Source organism: Oncorhynchus gorbuscha, unplaced genomic scaffold (assembly GCF_021184085.1).
Source record: "Oncorhynchus gorbuscha isolate QuinsamMale2020 ecotype Even-year unplaced genomic scaffold, OgorEven_v1.0 Un_scaffold_1241, whole genome shotgun sequence".
NCBI classification, from domain to species: domain Eukaryota; kingdom Metazoa; phylum Chordata; class Actinopteri; order Salmoniformes; family Salmonidae; genus Oncorhynchus; species Oncorhynchus gorbuscha.
Genome location: NW_025746076.1, coordinates 72,202 through 87,500, shown reverse-complemented (window position 1 = coordinate 87,500; position 15,299 = coordinate 72,202). Strand labels below are relative to the sequence as shown.

Here is a 15,299-nt window from a genome sequence, read left to right as displayed (position 1 = left end):
CTCTGGGTTGATGGGTACTGTAGTTCCTAGAAACATCAGGTCTCTATCTCTGGGTTGATGGGTACTGTAGTTCCTAGAGACATCAGGTCTCCATCTCTGGGTTGATGGGTACTGTAGTTCCTAGAAACATCAGGTCTCTATCTCTGGGTTAATGGGTACTGTAGTTCTTATACCTCATTGTAGTAATACCAAGCAGAGAGGCATCAGGTCTCTATCTCTGGGTTGATGGGTACTGTAGTTCTTATACCTCCTTATAGTAATACCAAGCAGAGAGGCATCAGGTCTCCATCTCTGGGTTGATGGGTACTGTAGTTCTTATACCTCCTTATAGTAATACCAAGCAGAGAGGCATCAGGTCTCTATCTCTGGGTTGATGGGTACTGTAGTTCTTATACCTCCTTATAGTAATACCAAGCAGAGAGGCATCATTCCCATGTTGACCATCAAGCCACGTTAACATTGGCAGTTTGAAGTGACTCAAAGCCATTTTTTTCGCTCATCCGGTTAGTAGCTTTTTTTGTTCCTGGATTCTGAAATCTGATCCCTGGTGATGTGACTCGTGTCTGAACGGTCAAATCTGATCCCTGGCGATGTGACTCGTGTCTGAACGGTCAAATCTGATCCCTGGCGATGTGACTCGTGTCTGAACGGTCAAATCTGATCCCTGGCGATGTGACTCGTGTCTGAACGGTCAAATCCGATCCCTGCCGATGTGACTAGTGTCTGAACGGTCAAATCTGATCCCTGACGATGTGACTTGTGTCTGAACGGTCAAATCCGATCCCTGCCGATGTGACTAGTGTCTGAACGGTCAAATCTGATCCCTGCCGATGTGACTAGTGTCTGAACGGTCAAATCTGATCCCTGGCGATGTGACTCGTGTCTGAACGGTCAAATCTGATCCCTGGCGATGTGACTCGTGTCTGAACGGTCAAATCCGATCCCTGGCGATGTGACTCGTGTCTGAACGGTCAAATCCGATCCCTGGCGATGTGACTCGTGTCTGAACGGTCAAATCCGATCCCTGGCGATGTGACTCGTGTCTGAACGGTCAAATCTGATCCCTGGCGATGTGACTAGTGTCTGAACGGTCAAATCTGATCCCTGGCGATGTGACTCGTGTCTGAATGGTCAAATTTGATCCCTGCCGATGTGACTAGTGTCTGAACGGTCAAATCTGATCCCTGGCGATGTGACTCGTGTCTGAATGGTCAAATCTGATCCCTGCCGATGTGACTTGTGTCTGAACAGTCAAATCTGATCCCTGGCGATCTGAATCAGATCTGAATGTGATTTATTTACCCTCAAGTGGTTTTCGTAGACTGTTATTTGGCACATATTGTTGCTTTGCAGTTTGACAAGAACATGTGGTAGCTAACTAGCTGACTCCTGTAGCTAACTAGCTGACTGCTGTAGCTAACCAGCTGACTGCTGTAGCTAACTAGTTGACTGCTGTAGCTAACTAGTTGACTGCTGTAGCTAACTAGTTGACTCCTGTAGCTAACTAGTTGACTCCTGTAGCTAACTAGTTGACTGCTGTAGCTAACTAGTTGACTGCTGTAGCTAACTAGCTGACTCCTGTAGCTAACTAGTTGACTGCTGTAGCTAACTAGCTTGCTAACTGTTTACAAAACAACTTAGTGAATGTGCTAGAAAGTTAAACAGTTAGCTAGTTGACTGCTGGAGCTAACTAGCTTGCTAACTGTTTACAAAACAACTTAGTGAATGTGCTAGAAAGTTAAACAGTTAGCTAGTTGACTGCTGTAGCTAACTAGTTGACTGCTGTAGCTAACTAGTTGACTGCTGTAGCTAACTAGTTGACTCCTGTAGCTAACTAGTTGACTCCTGTAGCTAACTAGTTGACTGCTGTAGCTAACAAGCTGACTGCTGTAGCTAACTAGTTGACTGCTGTAGCTAACTAGTTGACTGCTGTAGCTAACTAGTTGACTGCTGTTGCTAACTAGCTGACTCCTGTAGCTAACTAGTTGACTGCTGTAGCTAACTAGCTTGCTAACTGTTTACAAAACAACTTAGTGAATGTGCTAGAAAGTTAAACAGTTAGCTAGTTGACTGCTGGAGCTAACTAGCTTGCTAACTGTTTACAAAACAACTTAGTGAATGTGCTAGAAAGTTAAACAGTTAGCTAGTTGACTGCTGTAGCTAACTAGTTGACTCCTGTAGCTAACTAGTTGACTGCTGTAGCTAACTAGCTTGTTAACTGTTTACAAAACAACTTAGTGAATGTGCTAGAAAGTTAAACAGTTAGCTAGTTGACTGCTGTAGCTAACTAGCTTGTTAACTGTTTACAAAACAACTTAGTGAATGTGCTAGAAAGTTAAACAGTTAGCTAGTTGACTGCTGTAGCTAACTAGTTGACTGCTGTAGCTAACTAGCTTGCTAACTGTTTACAAAACAACTTAGGGAATGTGCTAGAAAGTTAAACATTTAGCTAGTTGACTGCTGTGGCTAACTAGTTGACTGCTACTATGTCGTTACTATGACAACCAGCGTAGCCATGTCAGCAAATGACCGCTGTCTGAGCACACACAAATCCGATTCGGTCATTTTGTAACTTGCTGTTCGGACAGTCAGTTTTCCAAAACGGATTTAAAAACCAAACTGTGGTGTGAAAGTCATTGGGACACTGAGATGTATGCATGTCAGCTGATTGTTGGTGATATCAAGACTTCCTGTCTACTTCCTCCTTATCTCTCCCTTTATCTCACCCACTCTCTCTTTCTTTCTCACCCTCTCTCTCTCTCTCTCTCTCTCTCACCCTCTCTCCCTTTATCTCAGCCTCTCTCTCTCTCTCTCTCTCTGTCTCTCTCTCACCCTCTCTCTCTTACCCTCTCTCTCTCTCTCTCTCTCTGTCTCTCACCCTCTCTCTCTATCTGGCCACCTAACCTGTTTAATTAAGGGTAAAGCTACCCTACCTGAGGGTTGACTTTGATGGTGGCAATATCCGACTTCCTGTCGACGTCCCGGACCGTGGCCTCGTACGCTCCCCCGTCATGGAGCTGCACGCGGAGCTGCGGTCGGCCCGTTACCGTGGCAGCAGCGGTTACCACGTGAGCGTTGGTTACGATGAGTCCGGAGTGGCTGATGATGAACCCAGAACCACTAGACAGAGGGACATGACGACCAAACAGAGGATGTCTGAGAGAGGAGAGAGGAAAAGAGAGAGGAGAGAGGAGAGAGGAGGAAAAGAGAGAGGAGAGAGGAGAGAGGAAAGAAGAGAGGAGAGGAGAGAGGAGATAGGAAAAGAGAGAGGAGAGAGGAAAGAAGAGAGGAGAGGAGAGGAGAGAGGAAAGGAGAGAGGAGAGAGAGGAAAGGAGAGAGGAGAGAGGAAAGGAGAGAGGAGAAAGGAAAGGAAAAGGGGAGAGAGGAAAGGAGAGAGGAGAGAGAGAAGCTGAATTTACATTCAGGATGTGCTCAATTCACACACCTACATTCTTAGAAAAAAAGGTGCTATCTAGAACCTAAAACGGTTATTCAGCTGTTCCCATAGGAGGAGGAGAACAGTGTGTGTTATTCAGCTGTTCCCATAGGAGGAGGATAACAGTGTGTGTTATTCAGCTGTTCCCATAGGAGGAGGATAACAGTGTGTGTTATTCAGCTGTTCCCATAGGAGGAGGAGAACAGTGTGTGTTATTCAGCTGTTCCCATAGGAGGAGGATAACAGTGTGTGTTATTCAGCTGTTCCCATAGGAGGAGGATAACAGTGTGTGTTATTCAGCTGTTCCCATAGGAGGAGGATAACAGTGTGTGTGTTCCCATAGGAGGAGGATAACAGTGTGTGTGTGTTCCCATAGGAGGAGGATAACAGTGTGTGTGTTCCCATAGGAGGAGGATAACAGTGTGTGTTCCCATAGGAGGAGGATAACAGTGTGTGTGTGTTCCCATAGGAGGAGGATAACAGTGTGTGTGTTCCCATAGGAGGAGGATAACAGTGTGTGTTCCCATAGGAGGAGGATAACAGTGTGTGTGTGTGTTCCCATAGGAGGAGGATAACAGTGTGTGTGTGTTCCCATAGGAGGAGGATAACAGTGTGTGTTCCCATAGGAGGAGGATAACAGTGTGTGTTATTCAGCTGTTCCCATAGGAGGAGGATAACAGTGTGTGTGTTCCCATAGGAGGAGGATAACAGTGTGTGTGTTCCCATAGGAGGAGGATAACAGTGTGTGTGTGTTCCCCTAGGAGGAGGATAACAGTGTGTGTTATTCAGCTGTTCCCATAGGAGGAGGATAACAGTGTGTGTTATTCAGCTGTTCCCATAGGAGGAGGATAACAGTGTGTGTGTTCCCATAGGAGGAGGATAACAGTGTGTGTGTGTTCCCCTAGGAGGAGGATAACAGTGTGTGTTATTCAGCTGTTCCCATAGGAGGAGGATAACAGTGTGTGTTATTCAGCTGTTCCCATAGGAGGAGGATAACAGTGTGTGTTCCCATAGGAGGAGGATAACAGTGTGTGTTATTCAGCTGTTCCCATAGGAGGAGGATAACAGTGTGTGTTATTCAGCTGTTCCCATAGGAGGAGGATAACAGTGTGTGTTATTCAGCTGTTCCCATAGGAGGAGGATAACAGTGTGTGTTATTCAGCTGTTCCCATAGGAGGAGGATAACAGTGTGTGTGTTCCCCTAGGAGGAGGATAACAGTGTGTGTGTGTTCCCATAGGAGGAGGATAACAGTGTGTGTTCCCATAGGAGGAGGATAACAGTGTGTGTTATTCAGCTGTTCCCATAGGAGGAGGATAACAGTGTGTGTGTTCCCCTAGGAGGAGGATAACAGTGTGTGTGTTCCCCTAGGAGGAGGATAACAGTGTGTGTGTGTTCCCCTAGGAGGAGGATAACAGTGTGTGTTATTCAGCTGTTCCCATAGGAGGAGGATAACAGTGTGTGTTATTCAGCTGTTCCCATAGGAGGAGGATAACAGTGTGTGTTATTCAGCTGTTCCCATAGGAGGAGGATAACAGTGTGTGTGTTCCCCTAGGAGGAGGATAACAGTGTGTGTGTGTTCCCATAGGAGGAGGATAACAGTGTGTGTTCCCATAGGAGGAGGATAACAGTGTGTGTTATTCAGCTGTTCCCATAGGAGGAGGATAACAGTGTGTGTGTTCCCCTAGGAGGAGGATAACAGTGTGTGTGTTCCCCTAGGAGGAGGATAACAGTGTGTGTGTGTTCCCCTAGGAGGAGGATAACAGTGTGTGTGTTCCCCTAGGAGGAGGATAACAGTGTGTGTTATTCAGCTGTTCCCATAGGAGGAGGATAACAGTGTGTGTGTGTTCCCCTAGGAGGAGGATAACAGTGTGTGTGTGTTCCCATAGGAGGAGGATAACAGTGTGTGTGTGTTCCCCTAGGAGGAGGATAACAGTGTGTGTGTGTTCCCCTAGGAGGAGGATAACAGTGTGTGTGTGTTCCCCTAGGAGGAGGATAACAGTGTGTGTTATTCAGCTGTTCCCATAGGAGGATAACAGTGTGTGTGTTCCCATAGGAGGAGGATAACAGTGTGTGTGTGTTCCCATAGGAGGAGGATAACAGTGTGTGTTCCCATAGGAGGAGGATAACAGTGTGTGTGTGTTCCCCTAGGAGGATGATAACAGTGTGTGTGTGTTCCCCTAGGAGGATGATAACAGTGTGTGTGTGTTTTTGTAAAAAAAAAAATCACACTGTTATCCTCCTCCTATGGGAACACACACACACTGTTATCCTCCTCCTATGGGAACACACACACACTGTTATCCTCCTCCTATGGGAACACACACACACTGTTATCCTCCTCCTATGGGAACACACACACACTGTTATCCTCCTCCTATGGGAACACACACACTGTTATCCTCCTATGGGAACACACACACTGTTATCCTCCTCCTATGGGAACACACACACACTGTTATCCTCCTCCTATGGGAACACACACACTGTTATCCTCCTCCTATGGGAACAGCTGAATAACACACACACGCACACAGGCACACACACAAACAGGCACACACACACACAGGCACACACACACAGGCACACACACGCACACACACAGGCACACACACACAGGCACAGGCACACACACGCACACAGGCACACACAGGCACACACACAGGCACGCACACAGGCACACACACACAGGCACACACACACACACACGCACACAGGCACAGGCACACACACACGCACGCACAGGCACACACACACACACAGGCACACACACGCGCACAGGCACACACACGCGCACACGCGCACACAGGCACACACACACAGGCACACACACACACACAGGCACACACACACACACAGGCACACAGGCACACACACACACAGGCACACACACACAGGCACACACACAGGCACGCACAGGCACACACACACAGGCACACACACACACACACGCACACAGGCACACACACACGCACGCACAGGCACACACACACGCACGCACAGGCACACACACACACAGGCACACACACGCGCACAGGCACACACACGCGCACAGGCACACACACGCGCACACGCGCACACACGCACACAGGCACACACACACACACAGGCACACACACAGGCACACACACACACAGGCACACACACACACACACGCACACACAGGCACACACACACACAGGCACACACAGGCACACAGGCACACACACACACAGGCACACACACACACGCACGCACACAGGCACACACACACACAGGCACACACACACGCACGCACAGGCACACACACACACGCGCACAGGCACACACACACACGCGCACAGGCACACACACACACGCGCACAGGCACACACACACGCACGCACAGGCACACACACACACGCGCACAGGCACACACACGCGCACACGCGCACACACGCACACAGGCACACACACACACACAGGCACACACACAGGCACACACACACACAGGCACACACACACACACACGCACACACAGGCACACACACACACAGGCACACACAGGCACACAGGCACACACACACACAGGCACACACACACACGCACGCACACAGGCACACACACACACAGGCACACACACACGCACGCACAGGCACACACACACACGCGCACAGGCACACACACACACGCGCACAGGCACACACACACACGCGCACAGGCACACACACACGCACGCACAGGCACACACACACACGCGCACAGGCACACACACGCGCACGCACAGGCACACACACGCGCACACAGGCACACAGGCACACACACACAGGCACACACAGGCACACACACACACAGGCACACACACGCGCACAGGCACACACACGCGCACACGCGCACACACGCACACAGGCACACACACGCACACAGGCACACACACGCACACAGGCACACACACACAGGCACACACACACACACAGGCACACACACACAGGCACACACACACACAGGCACACACACACACACACGCACACACAGGCACACACACACACACACGCACAGGCACACACAGGCACACAGGCACACACACACACAGGCACACACACACACGCACGCACACAGGCACACACACACACAGGCACACACACACGCACGCACAGGCACACACACACACGCGCACAGGCACACACACACACGCGCACAGGCACACACACGCGCACGCACAGGCACACACACACACGCGCACAGGCACACACACGCGCACGCACAGGCACACACACGCGCACACGCACACAGGCACACAGGCACACACACACAGGCACACACAGGCACACACAGGCACACACACAGGCACACACACAGGCACACACACACACACACGCACAGGCACACACACACGCACAGGCACACACACACACACACACAGGCACACACACAGGCACACACACACAGGCACACACACACACACACACACAGGCACACAGACACACACACACACAGGCACACACACACACAGGCACACACACACACAGGCACACACACACACACACACAGGCACACACACACACACAGGCACACACACACACACACAGGCACACACACACACACACACACAGGCACACACACACAGGCACACACACACAGGCACACAGACACACACTGGCAGTGACCTGAGGAAGAGCTCTATGTGAACCACAGCAGGAGCCATCTTTTCCACCACGTCAGCTATGAAGTTGAACTTGTATCTGGGGCTGTTGGGATGGCCAGGAGCAGAACCTATACTGGCAACAAGAACCCATCCTGTCAACACAGAAACAACACCTCTACACTCTACAACACCCGGTCACACTCACAACTAGCACAACCTTGTAGTAACAGGGTTTAGAATGAAATACTGTTAGATGTTAAAATGGAATGTTTGAGTATGGTGTAGAATGTTTGAATTAGAATGTTTCAAAATGGAATGCTAGAGTTAGATTTAGAATGGAGGGATCAGAATGGAGGAGGAAGGGAAGGACTGAGGAGGGGGAGGAGGAGGAGGAGGAGAGAAGAGGTGGGGGAGGAGGAGGAGGAGAGAAGAGGTGGGGGAGGAGGAGGAACAGTAGGAGAGAAGAGGAGGAGGAGGAGGAAGAGGAGAAGAGGAGGAGGAGGAGGAAGAGGAGAATGAGGAGGAAGAGGAGAATGAGGAAGAGGAGAATGAGGAAGAGGAGGAGAGAAGAGGTGGGGGTGGAGGAGGAACAGTATGAGAGAAGAGGAGGTGGAGGAGGAAGAGGAGAAGAGGAGGTGGAGGAGGAAGAGGAGAAGAGGAGGAAGAGGAGGAGGAGAGAAGAGGTGGGGGAAAAGGAGGAGGAGAGAAGAGGACAAGGAGGAAGAAGAGGAGAGAAGAGGATAAAAGCGGAGGGGGAGTAGGAGGAACAGTAGGAGAGAAGAGGAGGTGGAGGAGGAAGAGGAGAAGGAGAGAAGAGGTGGGGGAAAAGGAGGAGGAGAGAAGAGGGGGAAAAGGAGGAAGAGGAACAGGAGAGAAGAGGAGAAAGAAGAGAAGAGGAGGAGGAGGAGGAACAGGAGAGGAGAGGAGGAAGAAGAGAAGAGGAGGAGGAAGAGGAACAGGAGAGAAGAGGAGAAAGAAGAGAAGAGGAGGAGGAAGAGGAACAGGAGAGGAGAGGAGGAAGAAGAGAAGAGGAGGAGGAAGAGGAACAGGAGAGAAGAGGAGAAAGAAGAGAAGAGGAGGAGGAGGAGGAAGAGGAACAGTAGGAGAGAAGGAGGAGGAAGAGGAACAGGAGAGAAGAGGAGAAAGAAGAGAAGAGGAGGAGGAGGAGGAACAGTAGGAGAGAACAGGAGGAGGAAGAGGAACAGGAGAGGAGAGGAGGAAGAAGAGAAGAGGAGGAGGAAGAGGAACAGGAGAGAAGAGGAGGAGGAAGAGGAACAGGAGAGAAGAGGAGAAAGAAGAGAAGAGGAGGAGGAGGAGGAACAGTAGGAGAGAACAGGAGGAGGAAGAGGAACAGGAGAGGAGAGGAGGAAGAAGGGAAGAGGAGGAGGAAGAGGAACAGGAGAGAAGAGGAGGAAGAAGAGAAGAGGAGGAAGAGGAACAGAAGAAGAGAAGAGGAGGAGGAAGAGGAAAAATAGAGAGTGAATATTGTTGTTGTTGTTGTAGTCACTCTGCATATAAAGGAAAAGAGTGAAAGGTGATTAACTGCCATGGCATTTGTCTCCTAACAGAAACCACAGAAGAAGTGGCTCAGCAGAACCGTTAGAACCCGTTATTCACAGCCCTCCTCATTAGAACCTTACTTCTACATTCCATGGTGGAATACGGAACACAATATTACCACATGCTCTGATAAGTCATCTCAAATTAGGTCTATAAAAGGCAATCTCATAAGCAAATAGCCTACAACTACAGAAAACCAATGTTGAACATTCAAAACTCAGCCCTGGTAATGACTGCAGGGCTGTGATAGGCTAATCAAGTATAGCCTAAGAAACAACAGTTCTGACTTGGCCAGAATCCATAGGAGAAATAAATGACATGGGAAGATTGGGTTTTAATATATTGTTATAGTCTAACTGTGGACTAGTTTATTGTTATAGTCTAACTGTAGACTAGTTTATTGTTATAGTCTAACTGTGGACTAGTTTATTGTTATAGTCTAACTGTAGACTAGTTTATTGTTATAGTCTAACTGTAGACTAGTTTATTGTTATAGTCTAACTGTAGACTAGTTTATTGTTATAGTCTAACTGTAGACTAGTTTATTGTTATAGTCCTATAACTGTAGACTAGTTTATTGTTATAGTCCTATAACTGTAGACTAGTTTATTGTTATAGTCCTATAACTGTAGACTAGTTTATTGTTATAGTCCTATAACTGTAGACTAGTTTATTGTTATAGTCTAACTGTAGACTAGTTTATTGTTATAGTCCTATAACTGTAGACTAGTTTATTGTTATAGTCCTATAACTGTAGACTAGTTTATTGTTATAGTCTAACTGTAGACTAGTTTATTGTTATAGTCCTATAACTGTAGACTAGTTTATTGTTATAGTCCTATAACTGTAGACTAGTTTAGTTTATTGTTATAGTCTAACTGTAGACTAGTTTATTGTTATAGTCCTATAACTGTAGACTAGTTTATTGTTATAGTCCTATAACTGTAGACTAGTTTATTGTTATAGTCCTATAACTGTAGACTAGTTTATTGTTATAGTCCTATAACTGTAGACTAGTTTATTGTTATAGTCTAACTGTAGACTAGTTTATTGTTATAGTCCTATAACTGTAGACTAGTTTATTGTTATAGTCCTATAACTGTAGACTAGTTTATTGTTATAGTCTAACTGTAGACTAGTTTATTGTTATAGTCCTATAACTGTAGACTAGTTTATTGTTATAGTCCTATAACTGTAGACTAGTTTATTGTTATAGTCCTATAACTGTAGACTAGTTTATTGTTATAGTCCTATAACTGTAGACTAGTTTATTGTTATAGTCCTATAACTGTAGACTAGTTTATTGTTATAGTCCTATAACTGTAGACTAGTTTATTGTTATAGTCCTATAACTGTAGACTAGTTTATTGTTATAGTCCTATAACTGTAGACTAGTTTATTGTTATAGTCTAACTGTAGACTAGTTTATTGTTATAGTCTAACTGTAGACTAGTTTATTGTTATAGTCTAACTGTAGACTAGTTTATTGTTATAGTCCTATAACTGTAGACTAGTTTATTGTTATAGTCCGATAACTGTAGACTAGTTTATTGTTATAGTCCGATAACTGTAGACTAGTTTATTGTTATAGTCCTATAACTGTAGACTAGTTTATTGTTATAGTCTAACTGTAGACTAGTTTATTGTTATAGTCCTATAACTGTAGACTAGTTTATTGTTATAGTCTAACTGTAGACTAGTTTATTGTTATAGTCCTATAACTGTAGACTAGTTTATTGTTATAGTCTAACTGTAGACTAGTTTATTGTTATAGTCCTATAACTGTAGACTAGTTTATTGTTATAGTCCTATAACTGTAGACTAGTTTATTGTTATAGTCCTATAACTGGAGACTAGTTTATTGTTATAGTATAACTGTAGACTAGTTTATTGTTATAGTCCTATAACTGTAGACTAGTTTATTGTTATAGTCTAACTGTAGACTAGTTTATTGTTATAGTCCTATAACTGTAGACTAGTTTATTGTTATAGTCCGATAACTGTAGACTAGTTTATTGTTATAGTCCGATAACTGTAGACTAGTTTATTGTTATAGTCCTATAACTGTAGACTAGTTTATTGTTATAGTCTAACTGTAGACTAGTTTATTGTTATAGTCCTATAACTGTAGACTAGTTTATTGTTATAGTCTAACTGTAGACTAGTTTATTGTTATAGTCCTATAACTGTAGACTAGTTTATTGTTATAGTCTAACTGTAGACTAGTTTATTGTTATAGTCCTATAACTGTAGACTAGTTTATTGTTATAGTCCTATAACTGTAGACTAGTTTATTGTTATAGTCCTATAACTGGAGACTAGTTTATTGTTATAGTATAACTGTAGACTAGTTTATTGTTATAGTCCTATAACTGTAGACTAGTTTATTGTTATAGTCTAACTGTAGACTAGTTTATTGTTATAGTCTAACTGTAGACTAGTTTATTGTTATAGTCTAACTGTAGACTAGTTTATTGTTATAGTCCTATAACTGTAGACTAGTTTATTGTTATAGTCCTATAACTGTAGACTAGTTTATTGTTATAGTCCTATAACTGTAGACTAGTTTATTGTTATAGTCCTATAACTGTAGACTAGTTTATTGTTATAGTCCTATAACTGTAGACTAGTTTATTGTTATAGTCCTATAACTGTAGACTAGTTTATTGTTATAGTCCTATAACTGTAGACTAGTTTATTGTTATAGTCCTATAACTGTAGACTAGTTTATTGTTATAGTCCTATAACTGTAGACTAGTTTATTGTTATAGTCCTATAACTGTAGACTAGTTTATTGTTATAGTCCTATAACTGTAGACTAGTTTATTGTTATAGTCTAACTGTAGACTAGTTTATTGTTATAGTCCTATAACTGTAGACTAGTTTATTGTTATAGTCCTATAACTGTAGACTAGTTTATTGTTATAGTCCTATAACTGTAGACTAGTTTATTGTTATAGTCCTATAACTGTAGACTAGTTTATTGTTATAGTCCTATAACTGTAGACTAGTTTATTGTTATAGTATAACTGTAGACTAGTTTATTGTTATAGTCTAACTGTAGACTAGTTTATTGTTATAGTCTAACTGTAGACTAGTTTATTGTTATAGTCTAACTGTAGACTAGTTTAGTTTATTGTTATAGTCTAACTGTAGACTAGTTTATTGTTATAGTCCTATAACTGTAGACTAGTTTATTGTTATAGTATAACTGTAGACTAGTTTATTGTTATAGTCCTATAACTGTAGACTAGTTTATTGTTATAGTCCTATAACTGTAGACTAGTTTATTGTTATAGTCTAACTGTAGACTAGTTTATTGTTATAGTCCTATAACTGTAGACTAGTTTATTGTTATAGTCTAACTGTAGACTAGTTTATTGTTATAGTCCTATAACTGTAGACTAGTTTATTGTTATAGTCCTATAACTGTAGACTAGTTTATTGTTATAGTCCTATAACTGTAGACTAGTTTATTGTTATAGTCCTATAACTGTAGACTAGTTTATTGTTATAGTCCTATAACTGTAGACTAGTTTATTGTTATAGTCCTATAACTGTAGACTAGTTTATTGTTATAGTCCTATAACTGTAGACTAGTTTATTGTTATAGTCCTATAACTGTAGACTAGTTTATTGTTATAGTCTAACTGTAGACTAGTTTATTGTTATAGTCTAACTGTAGACTAGTTTATTGTTATAGTCCTATAACTGTAGACTAGTTTATTGTTATAGTCCGATAACTGTAGACTAGTTTATTGTTATAGTCCTATAACTGTAGACTAGTTTATTGTTATAGTCTAACTGTAGACTAGTTTATTGTTATAGTCCTATAACTGTAGACTAGTTTATTGTTATAGTCTAACTGTAGACTAGTTTATTGTTATAGTCCTATAACTGTAGACTAGTTTATTGTTATAGTCCTATAACTGTAGACTAGTTTATTGTTATAGTCCTATAACTGTAGACTAGTTTATTGTTATAGTCTAACTGTAGACTAGTTTATTGTTATAGTCCTATAACTGTAGACTAGTTTATTGTTATAGTCCTATAACTGTAGACTAGTTTATTGTTATAGTCCTATAACTGTAGACTAGTTTATTGTTATAGTCCTATAACTGTAGACTAGTTTATTGTTATAGTCCTATAACTGTAGACTAGTTTATTGTTATAGTCCTATAACTGTAGACTAGTTTATTGTTATAGTCCTATAACTGTAGACTAGTTTATTGTTATAGTCCTCTAACTGTAGACTAGTTTAATGTTATAGTCCTCTAACTGTAGACTAGTTTATTGTTATAGTCCTATAACTGTAGACTAGTTTATTGTTATAGTCCTATAACTGTAGACTAGTTTATTGTTATAGTCCTATAACTATAGACTAGTTTATTGTTATAGTATAACTGTAGACTAGTTTATTGTTATAGTCCTCTAACTGTAGACTAGTTTATTGTTATAGTCCTATAACTGTAGACTAGTTTATTGTTATAGTCCTATAACTGTAGACTAGTGTATTGTTATAGTATAACTGTAGACTAGTTTATTGTTATAGTCTAACTGTAGACTAGTTTATTGTTATAGTCCTATAACTGTAGACTAGTTTATTGTTATAGTCCTATAACTGTAGACTAGTTTATTGTTATAGTCCTATAACTGTAGACTAGTGTATTGTTATAGTATAACTGTAGACTAGTTTATTGTTATAGTCCTATAACTGTAGACTAGTTTATTGTTATAGTATAACTGTAGACTAGTTTATTGTTATAGTATAACTGTAGACTAGTTTATTGTTATAGTCCTATAACTGTAGACTAGTTTATTGTTATAGTCCTATAACTGTAGACTAGTTTATTGTTATAGTATAACTGTAGACTAGTTTATTGTTATAGTCCTATAACTGTAGACTAGTTTATTGTTATAGTCTAACTGTAGACTAGTGTATTGTTATAGTCCTATAACTGTAGACTAGTGTATTGTTATAGTCTAACTGTAGACTAGTGTATTGTTATAGTATAACTGTAGACTAGTGTATTGTTATAGTATAACTGTAGACTAGTGTATTGTTATAGTCCTATAACTGTAGACTAGTGTATTGTTATAGTATAACTGTAGACTAGTGTATTGTTATAGTATAACTGTAGACTAGTTTATTGTTATAGTCTAACTGTAGACTAGTTTATTGTTATAGTCCTATAACTGTAGACTAGTGTATTGTTATAGTATAACTGTAGACTAGTTTATTGTTATAGTATAACTGTAGACTAGTTTATTGTTATAGTCTAACTGTAGACTAGTTTATTGTTATAGTCTAACTGTAGACTAGTTTATTGTTATAGTCTAACTGTAGACTAGTTTAGTTTATTGTTATAGTCTAACTGTAGACTAGTTTATTGTTATAGTCCTATAACTGTAGACTAGTTTATTGTTATAGTATAACTGTAGACTAGTTTATTGTTATAGTCCTATAACTGTAGACTAGTTTATTGTTATAGTCCTATAACTGTAGACTAGTTTATTGTTATAGTCTAACTGTAGACTAGTTTATTGTTATAGTCCTATAACTGTAGACTAGTTTATTGTTATAGTCTAACTGTAGACTAGTTTATTGTTATAGTCCTATAACTGTAGACTAGTTTATTGTTATAGTCCTATAACTGTAGACTAGTTTATTGTTATAGTCCTATAACTGTAGACTAGTTTAT

The 15,299-nt window shown here is 42.1% G+C and overlaps 1 pseudogene; it reads right to left on the bottom strand.

The window, feature by feature from the left end:
• LOC124021885 overlaps positions 1–15,299 on the bottom strand; it is a 40,074-nt pseudogene that overhangs the window by 13,411 nt on the left and 11,364 nt on the right.